General features: G+C 45.6%; 1 pseudogene; it reads right to left on the reverse strand.

Moving 5' to 3' along the window:
• LOC120836231 overlaps positions 1–23,589 on the reverse strand; it is an 85,827-nt pseudogene that overhangs the window by 14,913 nt on the left and 47,325 nt on the right.

Raw genomic sequence — 23,589 nt, forward strand, 5'->3', positions numbered from 1 at the left:
ATCCCAAATAAACTAATCAGGCTTACACTCTAAGAAATACTGTGTTCAAACAGAGCGCATGCGGAAAACAAAACAACTTTTTTACTGCTAAACCATTATGAATTGACAAACGCTCAGGCTCCGATTAAATATAGTTGTAGAGATCCGAACCAGACGCCAAGATTTTGGAGCTTGCCGTTATTAAATTACAAAATTAGGAGCGGTCTTAATTTTTTTTTTCAAGAAAATGATTTGACAACCTAGGAAGTCCAGGATTGCATTAAGCTAATCGGCGTCGGCTACAGGGAATGTTTTATTTTCTCATTCAATATTTTTGAAATTCCCTGATGATCTTTGAACTACATAACGGAAAGCTTTAAAACTTTAGGCGTCTGCTCTAACTTCTAACGCGACATTAACATAAATTTCAACGTTCGGCAATACGTCGTTAGTGTTTTTGGTGAAAAAAGGCCTATATATTTATTCCCACTCGGCCTTTGCTTTGGCGCAGAGTAAAAGAAAGGGCCATTTGCAAAATATCAATAGAAAGAAAGTGTCGCCTGACGAGGATGAACATATGTGGATGCATAAAACTCTTTTGTTGGGTGTCACAGTACCAGCTGCTACAGTGAGCATAACTTTTAACGCACTTACCTCGTGCTCAGGTTTACATTTATAAAATATTTTTTTAAGATGAAAAACATATTTCCAGCTTCGTCATTAACTCCGCGTAGAGTGAACCAATATGCTCTCCGACGCTTTTTTTTTTTTTTTTGGTAAAAAAAAAACGCACTCAATTTCGAAGAGTGTATTAAATACGATGTAAATTGCAGTTTTAGCATCTGTGACAATGTTAGAGTTTTCGACAGCGCTCAGACGTATCGTGAAGCAAAAAAGTTATGAAACTAAATGTTGCAAAATAGACTCAATTTACAATTGATCGGCCCTGGTGATGCGTCTTTGGAGGAGGTCATACCTGATGCCTGAAGAAACGCCCCTTCAGGGTCCTCGAACCAGGTGAATTTTGAGGCACCGTGCTCAAACATCTTCGTTAATTGAAGTCCGGTCATTGTGAGAACGTACAGAGTGCTTTCGTAGGGCATCATGGACATCATGTTCTCCCGCAGAATGACACCTGTATATCAAACACGGGGTTATAACACATATCTCAATTTTCCTTATTTGTTATCAGTTCACGCGGAAATATACTTTGTTTTCAACGTTAAATTTGTTACACTTCATGCAACGCAACTACCTAAACAAGATACACAAACCAGGCTACTACGGCATTACTCTACTTTTATTTTAAACAGATTTTTATACGCTGGTATTAACAACAAATATTTCAACGTTTTCCGGTTGATGCTTGTAACGTTTGGACATTTAGACATTAACAAAAACAGCAAGGAAGGAAAATTCAATATTGTCAAAAACCAATACGGTGGCAGGAAGTAACTTTTAAACACGGACTTGTACAGGCACGCGCACTTTTTATGCATTTCGCTGCATCATATCTCATAAAGCCATATTATACTTTGTTTTAGCTTATGTGCATAATAAGTACCTGGATTAAGGCATCGAAAGGACGGGGACAGTGTATTGCATCGGGTTGAAATTACCCTATACCCAAGCTCCAGCGTTTACCCCTTTTCTTCGTTTTTTTTTTTTTTTTTTTTTTTTTTTTTTTTAAAGTGCTAGCATATTTTTGGACATTGCACCCTTCCCCTTCGCTGAGAATTCCCATTTTATCGTCTTTCTTTCTCGCGCATGCGCGCGTCCTGGGTCGCTGTGCGTGTGTCCTGGACAATGGGTGACGTGGGACCTATAGTTCCGGTAAATATGCCAGTATCGCAGTAGGCTCCGCTCTATGACGAACGTCCAAAGCTCGTTGGAAATCCTCCGGTTATCTTCACATTGTCTCGCAAAAAAAAAGAAAAAGGAGCAGACAGAAGAGAACAACACTGAACAGAAGCGGCGGCCCAGTGAGGCTCCCAGCGTGTTCCTCCTGGGAATAGGGAGCTTTCGTAGACCGCTTTCCTCCTTCCGCTAAGCTATCCGCAACGAAGAGACCGCTACTGCGTATGCGCGCCGCTGGCCTTGACTGCAGAGTTCCAGATGTCGTAGCGGGGTGCGGAGAGCGTTCCGTGACGGCGGGAACTAGAGAGTTTTAGGGAACCGTTTTCGCACATCCGATACGGTACGATGGGCCCTCCGGTACGAACTGCGCATGCGCTTGTCTTCTGCGATCTCACCGTAATGCGCTGGTGGAACCGTAAGGCACGACCGGCACGACCAATGGTTGACATGGACAGTCTCGCTTGGTTAGCAAAACGGCGATTTCGCTGGCGGAGAGAGCGTGCCGGGGCTCCAAACATGAAGAAAATAAGTCGCCGCAGTGCCTGGCAGGAGCGCCATGTGTGACAGCAAGTCCATAAAGTTTGAGTCAGCAAACAAGAAAAAGAATAAAAAACAAAACGCAATAGGACTTTTTCAATAGAAATAAATTGGTGTTTAGCGTAGCCAAAAAACGTGTGCTCGGTATCTCAGTGGATTAAAGCGCCGATTTGTTGAGCTCGTAGAAGAACGATAGTGGAGAGTTCAAATCGCGCTAGCCCAGACACCTCTTTTTTTTTTTTTTTACTTTCATATTATAAGTTTTTTTTTTTTTTATACAAACATTGGATGTGCATTTTGAGCGCTTATCACCCATTTTTTACAGCTGCTGTTATGACTAAGGATTATCTGTAGTGGCAAAAGAGTGAGCAACAGCTTTCTGCATTAAGGCTCTGGACACTTTTTAGTTTAAAAATGTTGCATGAATTAAAAATTTCTGTACAAATGCTAATCACATATATCCTATAAAACTAGCCCTTCGAATATTGGATGATAGTTTTAATAAGTGCACAGCAGTAAAGTTACAGGTTTTCCTTTATATTTTCTTCGTGGTCGTACCGTACACGGCGTAACGATCGGTACGCGGGCGTACGACCGTGATCGTTTGCTATCTGTACCGTAAGAGAGCAACATGAGCGCCGCATCTACCTCCGTCCCTCTGCCTCCTCCTCGCAAGCGGTTTACAGCAGAATAAAACATCTTTCTACTTCGGTAGGTGCTAGTCGCTACTCCTTTTTCACTCCAGCACTTTGGAATGATGCAGCGTTGAAAAAGAACTTCTCGTTGCGAGGAGCGAAGGAACGGATTGACCTCCTCGTAAATAAAAATAGAGATTTGAGACGTACTGAACGGTACGTCATTCCAAAAATATACACACTGTATGAAAAGAAAAACAGAAACATCCCTTCCTTATTTAACGAACTCCCAGAGACCCTTATGAATATAGAATCCTCTAGGGTACTAAAACGGAAACTAAGGAATTGGTGTCAAGCATCTGAGCTGTAGATATCGTAGCCTAACCGTTCTAAAATGCTCTAAAGTGTTCCTTTCTGTATTTATTTGTGCTGTTAATTTTGTGTTCCTTTCATTTTTTTTTTGTGCTGCGGAGTGTTTTTTTTTTTCTTTTTTTTTTTTGTAACAACATGTATTCTAGTTGGTCGCCTGGCCCCACATACAAGCAGAATGCTGCTTTTGTGGGCCAGCTCTTTATTTCGTATGACTTGATCTTAAAATAAAAATTGAATTAAATTGAAAATTGAATTGAAAATTGAATTGAATTAGCTTTGTACAAGAAAAATGACGCATCAACTTGAGAATGAGTATATTTTGGTTATTTTTGTATTTTCTTCGAGATTTAATATTTCTAGTTTTATTTGTCCGTAGCTTTCTTAATACTCGATCCTGCATTGGGCCTCGAGGGAAAGAGACAGGATCGCTAGCAGACGACTTCGAATGTTGATGATAAGCGCGCGCGAGCGTGTTCTTGTGCCAAATCGAGTTTGCTTCCGGCAACGTTTCAGCATATCAGGACGTGGTTGGTGTAAACATCATATTTGGTTGATGTAAGACACCAACGCTTGCCCGCTGAGAGCGCATGATTTATTAGAAAACAAGTTACCATGTACGGTCGAGGCATTATTTTATTCCCCAAGTATATAAATCTCCTAAACTGAAAGAAAAAAACCCAAAATACGCTGGCACATCACTCGTGGTATCCGCACATCATTCCTGGTATCACAACTTTTTTGTTTACTCAAAAGCTATAGTTTGACGTCCTATGCCTTGCCGCCAACAAGCGCCTTCTCCTAGTGTATCGGTGCTCGGTGGCACCCGAAAGAAATGCGACTGACTCCGTGTCACGGCAAACAAAAATAATGTTTCTTCTCTCGTGCCCCTGCACAAGTCACGGGCCCCACGGCACGCGCGTGCGTGCCTCGCTTATAGAAAGCGGGAAGTTCAGAAGAGGCTCACGCCACACTTAGTGCGCAGACAGTCGTGCAAAATCACTTTTTCTAAATTGCTTTCGCTGAATAGAGCCAACTCCAAGTCATGGTAAAAAGAATAGAGCGCCATTGTCGACGGAAAGCTCGTCTGCTTCTTTAGCAGACGAACATTTTAGAATTTCGCTGTGCTAGGGGCGACACGCCGTGGTGCGCCAGGTTTTGTATTACGGAAGCGCATTCATTCCAGTAAAAAAAAAAAACCAGACGAACTATAAGTAGGTATACAATATTTTAGCTTCTCTATATATTTAGGGTGCGATCTTTATTTACTTGAGCTTCTGCGATTTGTACAAACACACGCAAATTTGTCTTTTCTCGATGAGGCGGATTCAGGTTTCCGTTGCCAGGGGGCGCGACCTGTACCGATCGTCTGCTATCGTCTGCAAATACGGTTCCCCCAAAGCCGTTTCAGGGCACACGATCGGTCCACACGCCGGATCCAAGGTATCGATCGTTTTTGTTCACCGATCGTATTTTGTTCCGGTTCCCTGAAACTCTCTACTATCTACGAAAACTCCCTAATAAGACGGTAGAAAAAGAACAGCGTTTGCATAAACTTCGTTTAACCTCTAGTCCAGACGCTGTCGACGCTACAGGCCAGTGACACCAGAGCGCAACTCCCAAGGTCCTTTTTGTTTATTATTGATTGAGCGATGATAGAACACGCACAGAAACGTGTCGAACACCATGAAGGTGGGCTTTTGACGCTGTCTGATCGGTTCCATCGGCACGTAGCAGTTAACGCTGGCTGCGTCTGGACGTAAATTGAAAGGAAGTATAGGGTCTGAGAACCGAGGCGGGCTCGTTCAACACCTTCAAGATGGCAAGGTTGTAGTGCTGAATAAACGACGTCATATAGAGGTGAACAATGCTGGGTATATTTTGAACGCGACCGGGGCTCTCACTGATGCAACGTAAAGTGTAAATGTTTAAAGCCTTCAGTTTTTTTCGCGTAGTGCAGGAATAAACCGTGTTACCAGTACATTTTTTGAAGTCCATGAGACAGAGCTTTTTTCTTCTTATTCTGATACAGCATAAATGTTTCACATGCCAACGTACATATTTATTCTACTTTGGAAGGTGCACACTCTATATTATGTATTGACGTTTCTGCTTTTTGCAATTTTCGCGATATTGTTTTTTTAATTGTTTTTATACTGGTTGCCTTATAAATCGTTGTAAATTCTACTCGTATCACAATCCCTGATTTGTTCCCATAGTATGGTGCCTGGACCGCGTCTCCGACTGGTGCGTTTAGTGTGCATGCTGCCCATAAATAAAAAAATGGCCCCGAAGTCGAAACAAATGACATCAGAGAAGCCGGAGTGTCCTGCTGTTGCATGTCGCGATCATGACGGTTGGTCGTAGAAATGCCGATGAATACTACGAGCGAACGCGACTCTCGCTGTCGTCACGGCGTCCCAACTTCTGGCTGCCGAAGCTTCCGTGAACTGTCACACTTGAGTGCGACCTGCAGGAGAACAGGCGTCTGCCATGCATATACACCACAGCTGTTGGGACACCGCCAGGATCGTGACCGGCGACAGCATGACACTTCTATGACGTATCAGGTGGAGATCGAGGGACCACTTTTTTGGATGCGGTAAACAGACCAGTCGGAGACGAGTTCCAGGCATCATGCTGATAGCATGTCGTACTCCGATAAAGATGAACGGCCTAGTATGAGAGCCGCCTTCGTACGAGTTTCACCGGTAGTTTCGAATTACTTTGTTTTTAGTCTTCTGCACGAATGGAGATACACCTTGAAATTTCCTAAATTACGCATCATAAGCAAAGTATACATTTATTTATAATCCGAGCCCATAATATGGGTTCCTAGATTTAGCTTCATTTTACGGCAGATATTATGTCTGTGTGCCCCCACACCTGAGTATATTTTTATTTATGCAAAAACATCGTTCGCAGGTACGTTGTCATGTCATGTCGAAAACTAAAATATATCTGTAAACAAGAATGCACTCTGCGTGAAACTGTTATCCCAACACCGCGCCGGCTGTTGCGCCCGTTTTTTCTTGAAGAAGTAAATCACCGAAACCTACATTAATAGTAATTGAATGTAAATTAGTATTTATTATCAATGGCTGGCCGTATGTTTTATGCTGTAAAGGTACACCCGCGGCGATATGAAGGTGAACGCCGGACCGTCGACCGGTCCGGGCTATCAGCGCCATGAAGCGGCTGCCGTCGCGGCTCGCTTTCTTATCGCGCGCTTCGCCGAGATTAAACGCTTTGATCGAGCGCTGTTTCCAGATCTGCTGATACTCTCTGCAGAAAGCGCGAAAGTGGGTTTCGATTTCGGCATCTCTTTTTGTGGGGGTGGCTAATATAGCATCCTCGCAAGTGCGACGCGGTTGCTGACACATCACACAAGTGAAACAATATTGTGTTGTTTTTAAAAAGCGGAAAGTATAAGTTACTTTTTTATTTGTTTCGCAGCATTCCGGTTTTGCTCATATCCCAACAAAAACTACTACACCACATTGCCTACCGATAGCCTCTAAAATGCTCCTTCCCCAATCCTCGTGCTTTCTGCGGGGAGCAGCAGCAAAGCTGAGAACAGCGACCGAATCAAGCGCTTAATCTCGGCGAAGCGCGCTATAAGAAAGCAAGTGGGTACAGCAGCCGCGCCATGGCGCTGATAGCACGGAGCGGTTGACGGTCCGGCGTTCACCTTCATATCGCCGGCGGGTGTACAACTGAACAAGGCCTTAAAATAAATGCTAACTTAGAGATGTTTAGTTACTGAAATCTTAAAGTAGAGTTCCTTGGTTTATCTTTTTTACTCTATTTATAACACACAATTAGAAATCAACACAGAACAACCTATAAAAAGTGCCAAGGCGAGCACACAGACTAAACCACTAAATGATAGTACAACAATACGCAAGCAGATCTATTTTCAACAATTACATTTTTGTTGAAGTCATTGAAGAGTGAAATGAGTTTCCAGTGGTTCGATAACGTGTGTCATTTGATGAACTGGGACATCTGTTTTCCAAATAAAATAAAGGTTCATTAAACGGTTGAGTGTATACTACCTGCGCTCATTTTTCAATTAGATTTGTTTGGTGTGAATTTGAGCTGAAATTGTGATACACTTTCCTTTTGTTGTATTCATGTGCTATATATACGTGAACGTTCTGGGCCATTTTCTAAGTATATTTTGTTCACTACATGTTCGATGCGATCATGCAAAAGTCTATAAACCCCTCTTGTATTAGACTTAAAAAACTACGGTATTGATAAAGAAACAAACTTACTAAATATGCAGATAACTAGAAATAAACAAATAAATAAACTATAGACTAGCGGAATGTGTGAATCTGCCCTCTTAAATTCACTGATCTAGGTGTTCGTTGTAAACTAACCTTTGTAAATTTTCTTTGCAGTTCGCGAAATTAACAAACAAAAAAATCAATATATTAAGGCTCAAATAAGATGCTCTACAGTAAGCACTTCTGGCTCTCTCGTTTTTTGTTAACTTTTCTCCTCTTTCTGGCGAGTCTCTGTCCTATTTTCTGGCGAGACAGATATGTTAGTGCGCGAGATCTCCGAAATAAAACTAAGCATGTTTACGATATCTAACTCTGATCTTCACCAGAGTTCACACATGTACGCATATCCCGTGAGCTGTGTGTCTTACCTTGTTCAACGGTTGTCTTGGCAATACCACTGTTTACGACGGCGGCATTAACGTCGGACCAGTCCTCAGTATTATTGGTGGTATTTCGGTCAGCGTAGAAGGCGAGGAATGCATCGGTGATGAGATTGGCCGTGTTGCACTCTTTGATGCGACACACCTTATCACTGGCTTCAAGCTTAACCTTGGTGAGGCCGATGTACTCTTTGCTCGCATTCTCAACTACTTCCTTATATGAATCCAGCACGCAAGCCATTTCGGTGTCTGGTGGAAAACACATGATGAAGATATTTGGGTTCAAGTGATAATTTTATGAGCATCATGTTTTCATGTATGTTAATTTTCACGTATCTAAAACTATGCAGGGTGTTTGATTTTATTTTAGTACTTATTTTTTTAAAGGGGGTAAAGGTTAGGCGAGTGACGTCATCTGCCCGTAATTATCAGCCTTTGCCCTCGCTTTATGAAGTCATGATAAGCTGACTAATTCACTAAAATTTGTGAATTAAGTTTTTAATCATTGGTGTTAGCGGTCATGCTCTAATTACAGTATTTACTACAATTTCAATTGGAAGCCAGACCGATAGACCGATATCATCAGGCAGTGTGGCTACGCCACCGCTGCCGCGACTTACATAATTACAGTATTTACTCCAATTTCAATTGGAAGCCAGACCGATAGACCGATATCATCAGGCAGTGTGGCTACGCCACCGCTGCCGCGACTTACATAATTACAGTATTTACTACAATTTCAATTGGAAGCCAGACCGATAGACCGATATCATCAGGCAGTGTGGCTACGCCACCGCTGCCGCGACTTACATAATTACAGTATTTACGACAATTTCAATTGGAAGCCAGACCGATAGACCGATATCATCAGGCAGTGTGGCTACGCCACCGCTGCCGCGACTTACATAATTACAGTATTTACTACAATTTCAATTGGAAGCCAGACCGATAGACCGATATCATCAGGCAGTGTGGCTACGCCACCGCTGCCGCGACTTACATAATTACAGTATTTACTACAATTTCAATTGGAAGCCAGACCGATAGACCGATATCATCAGGCAGTGTGGCTACGCCACCGCTGCCGCGACTTACATAATTACAGTATTTACTACAATTTCAATTGGAAGCCAGACCGATAGACCGATATCATCAGGCAGTGTGGCTACGCCACCGCTGCCGCGACTGAAGTCGCGGCAGCGGTGGCGTAGCCACACTGCCTGATGATATCGGTCTATCGGTCTGGCTTCCAATTGAAATTGTAGTAAATACTGTAATTATGTAATACTATAATATACTGTACTGTAATTATGTAATACTATACTGTAATTATGTAATACTGTAATACTATAAATACTGTAAAATGCTTTGTTCCTTCGGAAACTAAAGCATTTTTGCACGAGCGACGACCGCGCTGGGGCTCTGCGCTTGCAGGGCACGATAGGGCACGAGCCGTCTCGTGCGCTGACGCTAGCCTCCTATGAACTAAAGTGACAGTGGCATGGCAGCGAATACTACAGCATGTAACCTAGCGCATCCGAGGCAGTATAGACGGCCCGCAAAACCGTTTTAATGCGAAAGCATTAACTGTCCCATGGAGCGAGCCGACGTCATCAGCTTTGAAGCCGCGCCAAACGGCACCAAAACTCAATTCTCCAAATGAAGCCGCGATCTGGTATCTCCCAACTTTGAAGCCACACGAAAAGCCTAGCCAAACGGCACCTAGTTCCCCCGATCCGAAAGGAGCGGAGTGAAGCCGAAGTCTGATGAATTTCGGGTTCAGTCCCATTGGCTGGAGCGCGTCATAGTTTCAATGAACGAGGCTGCCATTAAACGCTGCGCGTCAGTTTCAACGACCGCCACCCTATGGCTCTGTGTGTCCGCGCCGCCAGCGCGCCGGTAACACGAAGTGTCCATGGTCAGAGCGGCGAGAAGAGCGCGCGCTCAGCCGTCGACGCAAATACGCCGGAGGCAAAATGAGGGAAAATAAGCGTCAAAAAAACACGGACAAAGAGTAGATTGACAACGACACAGGGCGCACTCTCAACTGAATTTATTAGGAAAAAAACACAAACTTATATACCAATGGGAGCACACTATCAGACACCACACGTCACGTTAGCCTCCGCCCAGACCACGTTTCAAATATTCAAACTCATTCGTAGACAGAGCCAATGATGTATCGCTAATGCATTTTTTTTTTAATCATTGGAAACAGCGCACTTTCGGAATCTCCCCAAGGGGCTTCAAGTTCGGCCATATCATCGACCACTTCCTGAGTCACGATTTGAAGCTGCTTGCAGCTGACAAGGAGGGAGGCTTTGTGGTTGCCCCCCTTGCCCTGTATAGTACCAGGACGAGACAGGCCATCGACAGGAACTTCATGCTGGTGAATCCTGGTGCCCTAACGAAGGTGAGGGACCGCGCGCTGGACTTGTGCCGTTCCTTGGAGCTGCCCACGGTTCTGAAAAATGTGAAAGCCAGCAAGAAATTGATTTTGGACATATTTTTCACCGCCAAGACTCATAAACCTGAGTGCCCTTTCAGGGCGATAGTGACAGAGAGAGGCACGTGGCAGTCGCAGATAGGGGACTATTTGCGCAATCATTTGTCTGGGTTAAAACTGGACGACCCGTTTGCCGCAAGGAACTCTGAGTGCGTCATTGAATTTTTGAGCAACGCTCACCATGGCATGCGCAGTGGCTTTTCCGTAGATGTCCAGGATTTGTTTTATTCCATCCCTTATGAGCCCCTCTTCCTTGCGGTAAGAGACTGCATCGACCTGAGTGGGGTTGCGGCTTTTCAGAGCTCTTGTGGTGTCAATGTTGAGGCTTTCCTTGAGCTCCTGTCTTTTTTATTTAAAGAACACGTTTGTGACGTTTGAGGGAGGTGTTTATTTACAAAAGAAGGGAATTTGCATCGGTGCCAGTGTCGCGCCGGTTTTGTGCAATAACTTTTAAGTAAGTGCGGAAAGGCGATAGCGGATAGCTCTGATATGAGTGATGGCAAATACAAGATATTTAGGTATGTGGATGATTTTCTCATCCTGGGACGCAATCCCGATCTCTCTAGCTGTGAAGTTTCAGAGACGCTAAAGGTGTTCAAGTCTTGCTGCCGCGGATTGTCATTTACGCACGAGACTCCTAAAGACGGAATTATACAATTTCTTGACCTCAAGCTAAGTTTTCTAGGTGAGCACATTTGTTGGGAGTACTCCCCTAGATCTAAGAAGGGGGTCCTTCCCTTCAATTCCTGCCACTCCAAGCTAGTGAAGAGAGGCATCGCGAGCTCGTGTATGGAGGCGTCTCTCAGAAAGTCTTGCCTGCATAGCGCCCACGATAGCTTTGTCAGACAAGTGGATCGTCTGCGAAAAGGGGGTTTCCCAATGAGCTCATTGGTCGAAGTGGCTGGGAGCTTGATAAAGAAGTTCAAGGGGACGCAGAAACCACCGCGCGAAAAGAGCAACGTACGGCCTGTGGTGATACCATATATGCACGGTGTCTCCCATAACCTTAAAAAGATGGCTGGGCGCTATGATGTCCCGGTCGTATTTTCAGCGCCCAACAAAATGTCGCGATTATGCAGGAGAATTAATGATCCACAACCGATAACTGACCCGTGCCATACCAAGCACAGGAATAAGTACACTGATTGCGCAACCGCCGTCGTTTATGAAATACCAATGACGTGTGGTTTAAGCTATGTAAGGCAGACTGGAAGGTGTATTAATGATCGGGTCCGCGAGCACGCCGCTTCAACTAGAACTACACCGTCAGGGCATTTGGCTGTACATTGCAAAAGATGCACTTGCGACCCATCATTTGACAGCACTAAAATATTGGCGAGGTACAGAAACAAAGTGTCACGCGAGCTTCACGAGGCATTTGAGATTAGGAGAAGGGGTAAAAAATGCATTAGCGATACATCATTGGCTCTGTCTACGAATGAGTTTGAATATTTGAAACGTGGTCTGGGCGGAGACTAACGTGACGTGTGGTGTCTGATAGTGTGCTCCCATTGGTATATAAGTTTGTGTTTTTTTCCTAATAAATTCAGTTGAGAGTGCGCCCTGTGTCGTTGTCAATCTACTCTTTGTCCGTGTTTTTTTTACGCTTATTTTCCCACGATGTACCAACTGGCCCATCTAAGCATTTTATTGCAAAATGAGGGAGCAGAAAAAGTGAAAGCCGTTTACAACTCCCTGTAACACCGAATTAGAGCGCAGCTCTTGAGGGGGAGGAGAGAAGGGTACTGGGGTGGGTGAAGTGACCTGGGGGGGGGGGGGGTCACGTGACCTTAGGGGGTCATGTGACGATGCCGATGGTGCCATCAGTGACGTCACTGATGACGTCATCAGTGTCGATGACGATGCGGATTTCGATGACGTCATCAGTGACGTCACTGATGACGTCATCCGTGATGATGACGATGACGATGCGGATGCCGGTGACGTCATCAGTGATGTCACTGATGACGTCATCAGTGATGATGGCGATGACGATGCGGATGCCGGGGACGTCATCAGTGATGATGACGATGACGATGAGGATGCCGCTGACGTCATCAGTGACGTCACTGGTGACGTCATCAGTGATGATGATGATGACGATGCGGATGACGGTGACGTCATCAGTGACGATGACGTCATCGCGGAGGTCACGTGACCTCAGGGGGTGTCACGTGACTTTGGGGAGGGGGTCACGTGACCTTGAAGGAGGGGGGTCACGTGACCTCGAGGGGTGGGGTCACGTGACCTCTGGGGGTCACGTGACCTTGGGATGACCTTGGGGGTCACCTGACCTTGGGGTGACCTTGGTTACGCCGACGCCGACGCCGCTCAAGCCGGGAACGGGCCCCTAAGAGCTGCGCTCTAAAATGGCACACATGCTTTCGCATTCACAACTCATAAGAAGTGCGTAGGTGTACCTCAAGCCTTTTTTAGAGTATAACGCTGCAATTTACTACAGAGGTGCAAGCAGGGGGTGCAAGCATAGAGTGAAAAAATCAAGGAATGAACTTGCCTCTTTCAAAAAACAAAACAGAAAAGAAAACACTTTTCTGGGTAATTTAAGCTGCCACTTTGCAAACGATGCACGAGTAGAGTGAAGTGCTACCGACAGATTGCGCACGCCGCGTCGAGGGAGTTCCGGCCGATTCGAGTTTATAGCAGAGGATCTTACTAAAGAACCCGAGTCGGCCGGCACTCTCTGGACGCGGCGTTCGCCATCTGTTGGAAGCATTTCTTGCTATGCGTGCATCGCCTGTAAAGTGGCGGCGTAGATTAGCCAGAACAAGTTTTTGTATTGTTTCTTTAGAACAAGGTAATTTCATTCCTTGATTTCTTCACTGTATTCTTCCACCACCCCTTTGCACGACTGTAGTATATTGCAGCGCATTTAGTAGAAAAAATCGATTTCAGCGCGCCGTCTAAAGTGCATCAGAAGCGTAAGTATACATGCTGTGTAGCTCCCGCTTGATTGAAAGAGACAATTATCAATCCTCTCGGTTGCTTCACACCGGAAGAAAAAATCAAGAAACATAGTGCGATGGACCGCTCTCAATTTTCGGTGGACTGTGATCGGTCGCTGGGTGAGAGACGAGTTGGTTGTAGCAAGGGACTTAAAGTAGCACACATTCAATTCTGCATATTGAGGCTGCCTTTTTTTTGCCTGATCGCGCCCAAGCCGGGCAAGGTTTGCCTTCCAATTCGATGACAGACGGCCAACGGAAGGGCAATTGTCTCGGTGTACCGGGTAAGGTAATAGGTGGCTACATTTATCCAGCAGTTTCGAGACGTCGACACTAGAAAAGGACCAAGTACATACATTTTGATATGCTGTAATATTGTGTCGGGGGAGCAATCGGCTGCTGTAATATTGTGTCGGGGGAGCAATCGGGCTCTTGCGTCGCTGACACTCGTCGCACAATCGTGTGTAAAAGTTAACGGTCTTGTGAAGCTTGGGCCAGTAATGCATTATGCGAATTCAGGACAGCGTACCATACAAGGTGTCCGGACGTCGGGTCGTCGTGAAAGTCTTGGAAGGTCTCCTCTCTAAGGTCGGTGAAGATTACCAGCAGCCATGGCGAGTTGTTGTCTCCCGAAGTTTTCTTTGTAACAAAACCTTGTCTAATGGCGAAGGTTGGCAGGGCTGTCAAGAAGACACGGGGGATAGTACCCCCTCGCCCTTCGTGGTGTTCGATTGGGGCCCGCAGCTCGAAATCGTTTCGTTGACGTCGTGCCATGTCGTCAATGCGCCTAGGAAGCACCTGTCGTCATCGTCGACACTGCTGCCTGAAGTTATCTCGACAGGGGCTCTGGACAGGCAGTCAGCATCGCGATGCTTGCGGCCTGACTTTTAGACCACAGTCGTGTTTAACTCCTGTAGTTGGAGACTCTATCCAGCAACTGAACGCAATGACGAAGAAAGACGTCGATAAAGTCCTCCGCATAGACGATACGCTAGACCGGCTGCGTCTTAACCACCACGACTGGAGAGGTCCGGAAGGGTCCTTGAGGTTTGCAAGCCAGAAGAGCGAGTGGCGGTCCTTAACTACGCGGAACGGTCTCCCGTACAAGTACGGATGGTACTTCGTGATTGCTCAGACGACCGCAAGACAATCTCTTTCAGTCGTGGAGTAATTTTTCTCCGCCTTGGACAGTGTCCGGCTGGCGTAGGCGATGACTTGCTCGGTGCCGTCTTCAACTTGTACCAGTACCGCGGTAAGTCCTGCGTTACTTGCGTCCGTGTGAATGTCGGTGTCGGCATCCTGATCGAAGTATGCAATAATATGAGGAGTCTGGAGTTTTTGCTTCAGCTCGTCGAATGCCTGCTGCTGCTCGTCGGCCCATTCGAACTTGACGGCGTCCTTTGTGAGGTTTGTGTGCGGTTCGTAAATCCTTGCGAAAACGCGAACTGACCGCCGATAGTGCGGAGATAGTCCAAAGAAGCTTCGGACGGCCTTCTCGTCTGTCGGCGCCAAAAACGCCGCGACGGCGCGAATCTTTTCTGGGTCTGGGCTAACGCCATCGTATCTAACCACGTGGCTTAGGAACTTCAGATTGTAATAGACGAACCGACACTTGGATGGCTTGAGGGTGAGTCCAGAAATCTGTATGGCTCGGGAAAGAACTTGGAGTCGTCGCAAAGGCTCGTTGCATCCGCTTGAAAACACTATCGAATGGGCAGTAGCCGTTCTTCAGGTCCATCGATGAAAAGTATCGAGAGTGACGCAGCCGGTCTAGCGTATCGTCTATGCGGAGGACTTTATCGACGTCTTTCTTCGTCATTGCGTTCAGTTGCCGGTAGTTTACGCAGAACCTAAGCGTTCCGTACTTCTTAACCACCACGACTGGAGAGGCCCACGGACTGCTTGAAGGCTGGACTATGACGTCGTTCAGCATCTCTTGAACTTGCTCATGGATCATCTCCCTTTCTTTAACGGAGACTCTGCATACACTCTACGAAATGTCTGCGCATCTACTTACCCGCCAAACACTCGAGAGTCAGCCTGTGTGACCTACGAAATGAGCTCACCGAACGAGAGGTGGAACATCCGTATAGACCTCAAAATTAAGTTTGCGCTGTTGCATTACGCAATGCAGGCATGACGCTTTGCATTGCATAATGCAACGGAGCAGACTTTATTTTTAGGTCGAAACGGATGTTTCGCTTTATCATTCGCTGAGCTGATTTCGTAGATCGCAGAGATTGGCTCTTCGAGTGTTTTGCGGGTAAGTAGGCGCGCAGGAATTTCTTACAGTGTAGCAATCAATCCACAGGGAGCGCGTCGTCCTTGGTAACAACGCGAGGCTTCGCAACGGTGGTTTTGCGCCACTTCGATGACGTTGCAAAGCAATAGCTGTATTCGACGAGGAGGTTAATTAGCTGCCCTCGTTTTGGGCCTGCAAGCTTGGGGGTGAATATCGAGCTGGGCAGGCGACGTACTCTTTTGCAGAGGTCACGAGGATTCTTCAGCAATCGCGGCGATATCGGCTGAGCTCCGTAATTCCTTGACGAGGACCACAGCGGCACCTTTCGTGAGGTGTTGCATGTCTTGTCGGAACTTCTTTACGAGGACGAGAGCGCGTCCCTTAGCAAAAAGAGGCCGTACTTCAAACGTAGTTGAAATATATTTAGTACGAATATTCATTTTGTATTTATTCTGTATTATTTTGGCCGCATTCGAAATACGCGCGTAATGTATTCAAAATACATTATAAATATGAATCAAAAAATATTTTAGGTATACCAAAAATATTATCCCTTCACACTCAAGATGCCATTTGTGCATTAAAAACCGGTTACACAATTTTTTTTTTTTATTTTCGATTTTGTCAGAAAATAGTGTTTCTGTGGTATTTGAAGGCACTACTAGATACATCTCACAAAGGTACATTAGAAACGAACACAAACACAAACACCATGACGCACTGAACAGCCCATTCACAGTCCCGTTGACTGCTCTAGAGCCTTATATAGCCTACATATTGAAGGTAATCATTTTTTCGGTGACCACCTCTGCGCTTATTAAGGTTCCAAGTATTCGATCTTCTCCTCGGGAGTCTGTCAAAGGGGAAACAGTGTTTTGATGTTCGTGGACGATATCTCTTAGTAAAAGGCATTGGTACAACTAATAACAATTCGGCGCAGTCCTTAAAACAATATCCACACAAACGGCTCATAAAATACATGTTATTGCTTCTCTGCGTAGCACCACTCAGGACGAAGCGAATCAAGGCAGTATCTTCACATTAAAATACTGTAAACTACTTTATTTTCGTGAGGACCTAATTCTCGCAAAGTTCGCGAATCGCCTACAATTCCAAAAAATAGGTCCCGTGAACAATTCCGGCAAAATGCAAAAATATTAAAATCTATATTGCGATCCCAGCGCGTCGAGAAAATTAGAATTTGCGAATTATTCCAAAACTCCAACTTTGACCTAAATCGCGAAATGAGCCCGCGAAAAATAAATATCTTACAGTAGTTGTTTTGCATTTCCATTTTAGTAGTTGACTATTTAATATGGTAGTTAATATCACTATATTAAAGTCACTATTCACATCACGTACAATGGTGAGTATACACGTTCAGTGAACTAACATTGTGCTAACAAAACCACTCCAAACGTATCTGGTCACAGCACCTGCTGAAGCTTTCCAGCATCAGCAAATATTGTAGTTGTAGTCCCCGAACCCCGTTTGTGATTGGTGTGCAAGGAACTGATCAGATGTGTCCTTGATAGAAAAAAGGAAACAATAACATAAACTGTGCTGATTTATCAGTGCGATGCTCCGTAATTCAGTTGACAAACTAATCAAATGTTGTATTTAGGCGCTTCAGTGTACTCCATATCTACTTGAAGTGAACCTCTAGAAGGGGAGCTTTCCAATATTTCGGTAGTTTAAGTCAAACTACCAAAGTATTGAAGTCAAAAGGTACTTCGAGTATAACACAACAGTATTTACGATTTTCAGGTATTTTAAGAGTATTCTGCACGTATTTTTGATTGCTTCATTTTTTTAGGGTTGGAGTATATTTTGCATGAATTAAATAAATATTTCGAGAAATATACGTGAAAGGTATTTTGTGCCTATTAATTTAGTATTTACATATTTCAAAACGCATGAAGAGAACTTCAAATGTAGTTTAAGTAAAGGTATTTTAAAATGATTTTTAGAAGTATATTTTAGTACAAGTAAAAAAAAAAATAAGTTTATATTTTCGGTCTATTTTTCGTGTACTTAAAATTATGAACTCTATTTCAAATACACTCAAATTAGAATGTGGTATATTTCAAACGTATTAGTTTTCGCTAAGGGGTCCATTCTGAAGTTCAGTGGCCCACCTTCCAATGCCTATTCCTCTTTTCAGGAACATTTGAATGTTGCGTTCCAAAAACAACTTCGCCGCAGGGAACTAACTGCATTGGTCACGACAGGTAAAAAAAAAACGCAATTAATCGCGGCCGTAGGTTTACGTGGACGGCAGCATCTTGGATGGTGACTGACGTTATTTGGGGTTCCTCTGGAAGCGGAACAGGTGTCTGTAGCGTGAATCTGTTCTGTCCAAGCTCGATGACGGCACTGTATTCGCAGGAAAAGCTCATGCCAAGAATGGCGTCTCTGGCACAGTATTGTAGAACCACGAATTTCACAGGACACGTCTCGCCGTAAATTTCGACTCGGGCAGTGCACCTTCCGACGGGCGTAATAAGGTGTCCTTCGGCGGTTCAAATCCGTGGTCGCCCCAGGGCGTCGCAGCTTTCCGAAGGTGGCGGAGGGAGCCTCCCACTCAAGACTGAATAGTCTGCTCCGGTGTTTAGGAGGGCCGATGCGTCGTGGCCGTCGATAACAACATTTAGGTTGTTTGGCACCGTTGCAGGTGCGTCGTTGCGATGCGTGGCGTCGGGAGAGGGGCAGCACTCCGGCATTCTTGGAGTCTCTTCACTTCGGGCGTCTTCGGCAACATCACCGCCAGGCGTTGCCACACTTAGTTTTCCCGGCGACGCAGGGGAGATAGGCTCTATCGGCGGAGTCGTGGCGCTGGAGACGCAGAACGTCGTGTCGCTGGTGAGCGGGATTGACGGCAGAAAAACGGCGCTGGGGAAGGCGAGTGTCGGAGGTACTCTTCGATGTCGCGAGGGCGTTCGCCATACCTTCGGCGTGCTGCTCGGGTGGAACCGACGCAGCCCAAGTGGGCGGTAGGGGCATCCACGATTAATTTGGTCGGCTTTCTCGCTGTTGTAGCAGAGTGGGCGTCGGTCGGCCGTTCGCCGTACGTCGGTCTTTCTCGGCGAGGGTCGTTCCGGGCACACGGACTGGGCTCATTCTTCCTGGCGTCAAGGATGCTGCGGCATTGGGGTGTCTCGTCGGGGTGGCGTCGGGGCTTGGCGGAGAACTTATGGCGGTTGTCGGGTCACGGGAACGTAGATCAGCGTATACCCTCCTCTAGCGCAACCATGGTGACGGAAATCACTGGTTGCAGCGCCCGATGCACTTCCGCGAGGACAGCCTCGGCAATGAAGAAGGTCGCTGGACGACAAGCAGTTGGCAGCAACCTTCGGCGTTCCTCCCGGACAAACTCACGGGTAATTTAGTGGATGTACGGCGTACCAGGATCGTTTTCGCCGCTAAGCATCGTGGATGCAGCGACACGTGGATGTCGCTGGTAGTGGGAAGCGCGCGCTTAGAGGACGCGCTGGATGTTTGTTGCCTCAGTCACAAAGGCTTCGGCGGTTGCCGGCGGGTTGCGAACGAGGCCTTCAAAGATGTCGCCCCAACCCCGCGCACAAGGACCGGTAGCCCGTCGCTTGTGGCGTGCGGGTCTGTAAGGACGCTCAGGCGCCGGACAACGTCCACGAAGCTGGTGACGCTTTCTTTGGGGTTTTGGGTTCGAATTCGCTCAATATCCTCTGCCCTTTCCCGTCGGTATTGGGCGGCGAAAGTCCGCTACAACTCGACCACACAGGTGTCCCACAACGTAAACGAAGCCTCATGTTTTTCGAAACAGTGCCTCGCAGTACCCTGCAGCGAAAACTAGAGGTTCTGCAGGCACTTCTCTGTAGTCCATTTGTTGTGGTGCGCCACACGCTCGCAGTGCTGGATCCAGTCCTCGACGTCCTCATGGATGTCACCGCGGAAGGAAGTCGGCGTACAATGAGCGACGGGCAAGTAGACGATGGAAAGGGCGGCCGGGTTCTGCTGGGACATTGTCGTCGCCTTGGTTATCGACTTCTCGGGTAAACGTCAAAACTGAAGGGACTGTTCTTGAGTGCAGAGGCTGGCTCGGGTTTCGGGCTCGTCGACGGGGATCAGCACTCCGGGACGTGATAACATCGAGCCCAACAGACCTTCTGTGGGGTACGTTTCACTGGCATAGAATACGGTACTCCACCAAAAATGTCACAAATGGAAATTGATGAGGCGGTAAATAAGTGGAGAAACTAAACGTTTAATGTGGCTAACTTGTTCGAAACCAAAATAAAAATAAATTGGGAATAGTGGACGTCAGAGGCATCGATGACGGCGTAACAGCAGAATGGATCGCAGGCGAAAGAACGACTCCAGTGTCCACGCGGAGCCCCGTATGTACACCCGTGAGCGTCTGCAACATTCGGCGTAGAACATTTGGCGCGTAGAAATTCGGGCCTCGATCAGAGGAGAAGGTTCTCGAACTTACGAAAACGCTAAATTGAAAGAATAAATAAAGAAAGCGCTTGCTCCCAGGAGTCAAACATGGAGCCTCCGCGCGAAAGCCAAACATGGTAACTATCCGGCCAAGCACGAGATCTCTCGGCGACCGGCGTGGCAATATTGTTGTCGTAATTTCTAGTGATCTGATGTGGCTTTCAATGAATTCATGGAAGTCTCGGTACACTGGGAACATTTAGGGGCTCTATTTTGCTGGATAACCGCGCGAAAAGGTGTGGGTCTGCCGGATTCACCATTGCTACGGTGACTGTGTCTTACATTTAATTTCTAATGGGAAAATAGTTCCTATATAATGCACTGATTTGTACATGCAAATTGATCGCGTTTATTTTAAAGGGATACTTCAACGAAATTTTAAATATACCCGTCGTGTTCAAAAATAGGCTGAATATGCTCCACAATATCCGTAAATGACAATCGCATGTTTGTATTTTGAGCCTGATGGCTGTATTTTTCGTTATAAACGGCCCACTCTGGCAAACACTCGGAGAACAGCCAGCGGAGAGCACGTGACATCTAACGCAATCGTGACGTAGTTTGTCTCGGGGCGAGCTAATCTAGGGCGAGGCTAACGCCGAGAGGATGGCCTAGTCGTTCCAGCCACCGAAGCGGCTGCTTTTGTAAAAATTTTGAGTGACGGGCTTATCTTCTATAATCTTCTAGAGGGTCAATAGCGACTTCTGGGACACACAAAATGAATTCTCGGGAAGAGGGGAGTTCCTCCTTGCCCTCTTCTCTCGTCGTGGCCGGAGGCGAGACAGTTGCCGTCACTACCTCTCAAGGTTCCTAGACGGGCATCACAAACGAGGCGTTAGCGACATCCACCAAGTGCTCTTTGCTAATCGTTTAATTCATTCTAAAATTCCTTTTCGTGACTTCTTTTAACAAGATATTGGTGTGTTCGATGTGATACTGCTCCTTTTAACACATATAAACCAAAACATAAGCACCGAAATTTCGTGGTAGTATCCCTTTAACTAACAAGATATTCCAAGGACAGGAACCCCTATTATCAGTTGCCTGAAAATTGTTTCAATGTCTATACGTATGTCCTTGTATTAACAACATCTAGAATTTATTTCTTGAAACCCTAATAACTTCGTTCTCCTTGGGATTATGCATGCAGCATCACAGCCCTACCACCATTTTTCACATTATTTGGCGCGGATTAACAAACGTTCTCTACCGCAACTGGCCAGGCTCACTCGTTGCACAACCTGGCTACCTCTACGAGGTTGGGCATTTTACAATATAGACCCTGTAAGAACCTCCGCACACGCAGTTTATTTAAGCATAAAGATAAATAGAAAGCTTTACCTTCCTTAGTCGTGTTATCTAGTAGTATAGGGTTGCCAGACCATGCTTTAAGGGATCCGTCGTGGTTGAATTCAAGTTCCAAGTGCCCCAGGTACTTTCCAGCCCAGTAATCTTGAACGACAAGACCATGCCTTTTGCTCGTTTTGTTAACGATTGTCGGATAATATCCCTCTACTTTGTCCTCGGGTCTGGGTGGTTTCCCTGCAAGCAAAGGTTTGTGATAGCTGTTCCCGTTATAATGCAAAATCTAGTTACGCACCGGTTAACACTTCATTGAGGTTCATCTAAACAAACATGTCAAAAACAGAAACCAGCACAGGATGCGCAAGAATGTCGCTACGTATGTTTTTAAATTTATACAAAAATTTGCGTGAAAAATATTTTTATCTTTATTTTCGGGTATTGATACAATTATTGAGAACCAATCAGGATCACCGAAATTTGTACCACTACAACAAAACAATTTTATTATTCAGGAGCAAGAATATTTGGGAGTAAACGTGGTAGGCCATTTACACGGCATGTAGAACTAATTGAAGATTTCTTTGGAGGGAAGACTATCACTCTCAACTGACTGAATGAACCTGATTGCAATAGTTTACAATCAACACTGCAAACCTCAAAGAGAAGAAAAACGGCGTTTGCGTTTACCGAATGCATGTTTCACGTACGTAATAATTATGTTTTAAGAATGCCGTAAATATATGCATTTTTTTATTTTCCCACAAAGTTACGTGGAAAATGTTTTCACTGGCCAGACACTATCGAGAATAAAATATTAGGTATCAAAATAACTGTTACTTTCTCAACACTGTCTGTATTACACTATTTGTAGTGCCATATATTAAGGCCGTCGACTTTCTGCGCAAGTTACAAACCGCATTTGAAACTAAGAAATCAAAATATGAAAACGCGTTTTACTCTGCATAGACTCGAAGTAGAAAAAATAGAATACATTTAAGACGGATTTAATTGGGCACCTTTTTCTTCTTTTATTGGTTCGCAAATTGTATTTGTTTTCGCATACCGTGCTGTCAGTTTCATTTACAGAGATTCCGGATACCTGTTTCCCCCTTATTGAAGCAACCATGGGAATAGGCTTGGCCATATAAGCCATTAGTTTGACTTCGAACTCATTGCTTTAAAGAAAGAAGCGAAACAGTCTAAGATAATGGCTGCAGTAAAATGTAAAAAAAAAAAGGATATTGAAATCACTGAATCAAGACCCGTCCGTATTTTCACGTTTGGGTGTGATGAATATAGTCGAAGAAAGACGTACAGAACACTGAGCAAGACGTTTGTAAAGTCTGTAGTACATATAGTCGACCTCTGCCAAGCACGAATGGCAGCTCTACATACGTGCTTGCGACTCACCAATATCAATCGTCATGCCATGAAAACAGCGGCGCCCGACCCACACCAGCCTGTCTACATGCCCGAAGGAAAAATCCATCAATGTAACGCTGTTTGGCAGTCAATGTTTTCTAGTGGACCGCTGACTGTGCCTGACTGTACGTCAAGCATGTCTGATTGGCCAACAAGTTACTCTGACCGACAGTCAAACTCCAGTCAGACCCCACTTGTCGGCTTTCTGATGGTTTCCTGGTGGCAGTCGGCCGCCGCGAAATGCCATCAGGATGTCCTGGTGGTGATTCTGACTGTACATCGATTGTCTCTGACTGTACGTCAGAAAGCTTTGACGTGCAGACAGACTTACGGTCAAAGGACGTAAAGTTCGTTCGGATACCACTATTTCGTCAAATCTATGAATACGAAAAGTAATCTATGCACGAGAAAACGATTTCGAGACGTGAGCCCATAAAACCGCTGACATTAGAGATATGACACGCAACCGACCGACAACCGTGATCAGAAGCCCGCCGAAGCGCCGAACAGGACACTTCGCACTTCGCTTCGCCCATAGAGGCTTCGCCGAGCTTTCATGAACGATCGCTCTCGACTCGTTTTGTTTGCCCGCCTGCTCCAACCTGTCGATCCTGCTCGGG

This window comes from Ixodes scapularis, unplaced genomic scaffold (genome assembly GCF_016920785.2).
Source record: "Ixodes scapularis isolate PalLabHiFi unplaced genomic scaffold, ASM1692078v2 PGA_scaffold2__306_contigs__length_199485367, whole genome shotgun sequence".
Taxonomy (NCBI): domain Eukaryota; kingdom Metazoa; phylum Arthropoda; class Arachnida; order Ixodida; family Ixodidae; genus Ixodes; species Ixodes scapularis.